Genomic DNA, 5,803 nt, shown 5'->3' with positions numbered 1-5,803 from the left:
GGAAGCACGCAGACAAAAAGTGTTTGAGTCTAAACCAGCTGAAAATGCTGAAACTAAGTGAAATAAAATGACTTCAACATGCAGGATTATTAGCTACACATGAAGCGTAGAGAAGGAGACAAAACAGACTGATACATCATTAAAAGAGGGAAATAAAAACAAACCATTAACTGAGATGATGCCAAGTACAGTGAGGAAAATAAGTATTTGAACACCCTGCTATTTTGCAAGTTCTCCCACTTAAAAATCATGGAGGGGTCTGAAATTGTCATCGTAGGTGCATGTCCACTGTGAGAGACATAATCTAAAAAAAAAATATCCAGAAATCACAATGTATGATTTTTTAACTATTTATTTGTATGATACAGCTGCAAATACGTATTTGAACACCTGTCTATCAGCTAGAATTCTGACTCTCAAAGACCTGTTAGTCTGCCTTCAAAATGTCCACCTCCACTCCATTTATTATCCTAAATTAGATGCACCTGTTTGAGGTCGTTAGCTGCATAAAGACACCTGTCCACCCCATACAATCAGTAAGAATCCAACTACTAACATGGCCAAGACCAAAGAGCTGTCCAAAGACACTAGAGACAAAATTGTACACCTCCACTAGGCTGGAAAGGGCTACGGGGAAATTGCCAAGCAGCTTGGTGAAAAAAGGTCCACTGTTGGAGCAATCATTAGAAAATGGAAGAAGCTAAACATGACTGTCAATCTCCCTCGGACTGGGGCTCCATGCAAGATCTCACCTCGTGGGGTCTCAGTGATCCTAAGAAAGGTGAGAAATCAGCCCAGAACTACACGGGAGGAGCCGGTCAATGACCTGAAAAGAGCCGGGACCACCGTTTCCAAGGTTACTGTTGGTAATACACTAAGACGTCATGGTTTGAAATCACGCATGGCACGGAAGGTTCCCCTGCTTAAACCAGCACATGTCAAGGCCCGTCTTCAGTTTGCCAATGACCATTTGGATGATCCAGAGGAGTCATGGGAGAAAGTCATGTGGTCAGATGAGACCAAAATAGAACTTTTTGGTCATAATTCCACTAACCGTGTTTGGAGGAAGAAGAATGATGAGCACCATCCCAAGAACACCATCCCTACTGTGAAGCATGGGGGTGGTAGCATCATGCTTTGGGGGCGACTGCACTGTATTAAGGAGAGGATGACCGGGGCCATGTATTGCGAGATTTTGGGGAACAACTAATGTTGTAAAAATGAGCTCCACCTCAACCAGCTGTGTGTCAATGCATCGATGTAACTCTCTCAGAGGGGCGACTCTGCCCAAACAGTACTTTAATTGTAAGTAAATGCTGCGGTTTGTACTTCTTCCACCACTAGAATAAAAGAGCACTGATGGCGTTGCAGCACCCTCAGAAACTGAAAACAAAGATGATCTATTTTCCTTGGTCTCTTGACAAACAGCACAACTCCATGAAGTCAAAATATAAAACATAATTTATTAATTTAGACAAAATTGACAGTACAGTACAGTAGTACTAGTAGTAATAATAGTAGTACAGAGAATATGACACAAACCTCACAGAGGAAATGTCTCAAAGTCTGGAGAAAGGGATGAGGTGGTGATGTTACATTCAATGATCCTCAAACATCTCAACAAACACACAATTTTATACTATATTTGTATCGAGCCAGAAATAAATGGTCAGTTAATCAGCAGCTACACTTATGGCCACTTTATTAGGTACAGCTGTGAATCAGAATCAGGTCCAGCTTCATGGTCATATGTGAACACGTACAGGCAGTTTAAATTACTCTCAATGTTCCACACAGAACATTTTACAGAGCTACAACTGAACAAAGAACAGTAAACAAAAATAAACAGAACTATTACAAACGGTAAAAAAAAATATATATATATAAAAATTACCAATATCTATGTAGAAATCAAACTCTTCCTGAGCATTTTAAACATAAATAGTGCAAAGAATAAAGTTTGCTGCACCACATTAAAGTGCAACTGTCCCTCTGTCCCTGTGCAGCTGTGGGACTCTGATTCCTGTCTGGTTCATCTTTCCCAGACTTACAATCAGAAAGTGAAGCAAAGGCAAAGCTGGAATTACAGGTCTGCTTTGAATGCATTGATTGTCTTTGACTGGCTGCAGCTACAGACCAACAAACTCGCTGGAATTACTTTGGAAAAATCAGGCGCCTACATCACCCACAATGCAACTTGATCATCGACAGTTGTGCTGCAATCCAGCCAACTCAGAAATGTAAAAAAAGTAGGCTAACATGGAACGCCACCTGAAGACCTACTTGTGAACTGAGAAAAAATATATATGACGAATATATATAACTCAGCAACTCCTGTACCAAAGTTTTCTCGCGACTTAACTTTGACCATATTTATGAAGATTTTGTATTGATGTGGGAGAATTTTGCTTTTTTTTTTTTAAATCAAAGTCAAACAAAATAAGTACTTTTATAATAAATGATAAAAGATTGAGATTATTCCCACACCACATGAATGCACCATCAGTTACCACTCAACTCTCCCTTTCAAAGCGTGTAGGAGAAGCTACGGTGGCCGACACGCTCGGTCGGCTCTTGTGCCAAATAATACGTGCGCTCCTCCATTTGTCCAAATTTCACCTCTTGTCTTACTTCTAATAAACCAGACAACGACTACTCCTACTACTACTACTACTACTACTGCTACTACTAATAATAATGTTACTTGTTCTTCTCCTTCATATGTATTCAATATAGTGACAAAACGCACGGTGTTTGTCTGTAGATATAAATGTATCATTCTAAGGTAATAAAAACATAACGGTTCATTATTTAAGGTCTTTACACACCACTGAAATGTTGTGAACATACAGTGTGGATTTGTGCATTTTATATCAAATAAATTTGGACTACTCCAAATTCTTTCTCTCTCCCTGTGAGAAAGAAAAGGAGGGGGTTGAGGAGTTAACTCACACTGATCCCCCGACGCCCGGGTCAGAAACGTGGGAATTAATATTCTCTGAATATTAAAATTCATAATTTTGTATTAATTCTCATAAGTTTATTAGATCAAAAGTAGTCATGCTACAGAAAACATAGTTATGGATATTATATTTAATTTCTATCAATAGATCCTCAGAAATATTACACACTGGAGCTTTAACAGAGGCTGCTGGAGCTCAAAATGCTAGAGAGAGGAAGGCAACAGCACTTTGTGATATTATCACGTTATCTAGACAAAGGTAAAACGTGTTGCACACTTTTCATTTTACGTTTTTTACTTTCTGTGTGGCCAAGGCACTTTATTTATAGCCAATGTCTTGGAGGCTCTTTCCCTACAGAGTGGATGAGGGCTAATTGTCAATAATTATCTATAGTTGTCAATAATCAATGTACTATTGTTGGTCCAACCAGCATAATTTAGCAAAAACTAAAATAAATAGTTGAATAAACCAGGTGTGTTTTAAGGCTCATGCAGACTACACGACTTTCAGCGTCGGCCGTGGCGTTCACACTACGTTACTGATCGGTGACAGGGGGTCACACACTACACGAGCTGACAGCGGCTGTGTCACCCGACGCTGGTTTCCAAACCACGTTTTGTCGAGTAAACACGTGAAATGTGAACCTACAGACAAAACAGCTGTTATTGGTTATTATAAAGACAAAGAATCTGGGTGAAAGGATGGATCAGCACACGCAGGTAGCAGGGACTGTCTGAGCTACAGAGAGCTGGAGGGGAGTTAAAGTTTTTTACAGTGAAAAAGTAGCTATCGTTAGATATTTGGCACGCATCTGGCTAATGTGTGTCAGAAATGTGTCAGGGAACCAACATTTACTGACTTTTTTTAATTAAACAGCCAGAAACATCAGTTTACCACGGTCAGCCATCGTTTTTGGTTCTCTTTCGGCGTCACGACCCATCATGCACCTGGAACTCTTTTGAAGTCAGAAAATTCAACTGGAACCTTTCTGCCTGAATCAGACTTCACACAGCTCCCTCTGGAGACACTAAAGGTTTTGTAGGCTACTTCTTGTTTCAGATATGCACAAGATCTCACCTGGGAACAGCGTTGGAGAGTAACGCGTTACTGTAATATTATTACTTTTCCCGGTAACCAGTAGTTTAGTGTTACTAGTTTTACTAATCCAAGTAACGCTGCGTTACTGCGTTACTAGAAAGCACCATTCTTGACGTGAACGCGTGACTGCAGGGCAGGTCAGTTTCTCTTTAAGGCAGGTGAGCTCATCACATGCAGTCTAGCGCTCAAAGTTATTAGCAGCTGATTTGATAGCAGAACAAAATAAAAGTTTACATCATACATTTAGTGCTTGGACTGAGTTTGTTCTATCAACTAACACTCTAAGTTTTAGTTTAATGCAGTTAAACTTCAGAGCAGCAAATTGTAACTTCATTTCATAGCAGCAGCTGGTTGTTGCATCTGTAGCTCAAATCAAGCAATCTGATTGGTTTATTGCAGTGATATAATGAGCGTATATAACGGATATGACGTCGAATTCCTTTTCACAGATCTGTATCACTCTACACAAACAGGGTTCAAGTTATAATCTCTATAATATATATTCTAATCAGCCAATAAAGCTGATTGAATTAATCTGAGCTTCGTAGGGGTCTCACGCCACATTTACACCTGGTATTAAAATGCGATCTGATACAGATTGCATTTTACCGGCTGAGAAAAATAAATAAATAAATAAATAAATAATGAGAGAGAGAGACAGAAATCATTGCTTTGATTGAACATTTCCCTCACACACACACAAACACACTCAGCAGTGCACTACTTGCCCCCGATGTCTGCGATATTGCAACAAAGCTTAAGTTTCAACAGCCTGTTCAAAACACTATTGCTCAACAAGAGACGCAATTCCGCCCTTTATAGTAGGTATAATATAAAACACACAGTAGCGAGCAGATTACCAAAGTCAATCTACTGACGCTGGACAGTTTCTAGTGGCTGCACAATAAACGGCAACATGCATAAATAAATACTTCTGATAATTCATCCTTTGATGTATGTTGCTAAGTAACCGTCATAGCCCACCGGCAGCTTGGTGGAACTACTTTTTGTATTCATGTTGGCAGTATAGAGGGTGTGCGAATGATGTCACAGAACGCAGTTACGCTCACTGAGTGGCAGAAAGACAATCAGCAGTGTTAGCTTGAATCAGCTTAAACACAAACAACACATCTAAAATGGGAAACAGCTGGACCGCTGGTTCTACAGTAAGCAGTTAGGATCACTGTTGAGTCAGTCTGCCTTTATTTTGAGCAAATAATCACTTGTTTTACTTTCGGTTTGAGAAACGCAGCCATGGTAATCATGGCTTGACATTAACTTTTTTGTACACTAGCCAATGTGTCTAGTGATTTTCCAAAGTTACTAGCCACACAGCAGTTTCACTAGCCAAATTTTTGTTTTTGGGAAATTACGTTTTATACGATTAAAAGTTGACAATAGCGTGCTAAAATGTCCTAATATTATCATTAGCTCTGATAAGGTTGTGTGTAAAGCTCCTTTTTTGAAAACATGTAGTCTACTAAGATAAACACATTATAATAGTAGCTTCTTATTATATATAATAAAACTCCTGCATGGGTGTCAGAGTTTAATTAAAAAGAAAAAAACTAAACTGAAAAAAACTGCCTTTCCTCAGAGCTCTGACTGGATTTATGTTTATCATCTGTGGTCGCTCTGAGTAACTAGAGATACGAAACAAGTTTACAGGTCATTTCCCAGATTATTCGCATACAGACGCATCTTCTGCTTTCCTATGGCATGACAACTTTTATTAAAACATA

At 39.2% G+C, this 5,803-nt stretch overlaps 1 pseudogene; it reads left to right on the top strand.

Annotated features, from left to right (window-relative positions):
- The window catches only part of LOC119896614, an 858,889-nt pseudogene that overhangs the window by 143,674 nt on the left and 709,412 nt on the right, over window positions 1-5,803 (top strand).

This window comes from Micropterus salmoides, unplaced genomic scaffold, assembly GCF_014851395.1.
Source record: "Micropterus salmoides isolate LMB-PRFRI ecotype aquatic unplaced genomic scaffold, ASM1485139v1 Ms_hic_scaffold_1, whole genome shotgun sequence".
Taxonomy (NCBI): domain Eukaryota; kingdom Metazoa; phylum Chordata; class Actinopteri; order Centrarchiformes; family Centrarchidae; genus Micropterus; species Micropterus salmoides.
The sequence above is the reverse complement of the archived record's forward strand: the minus strand, read 5'-3'. Positions and strand labels throughout refer to the sequence as shown.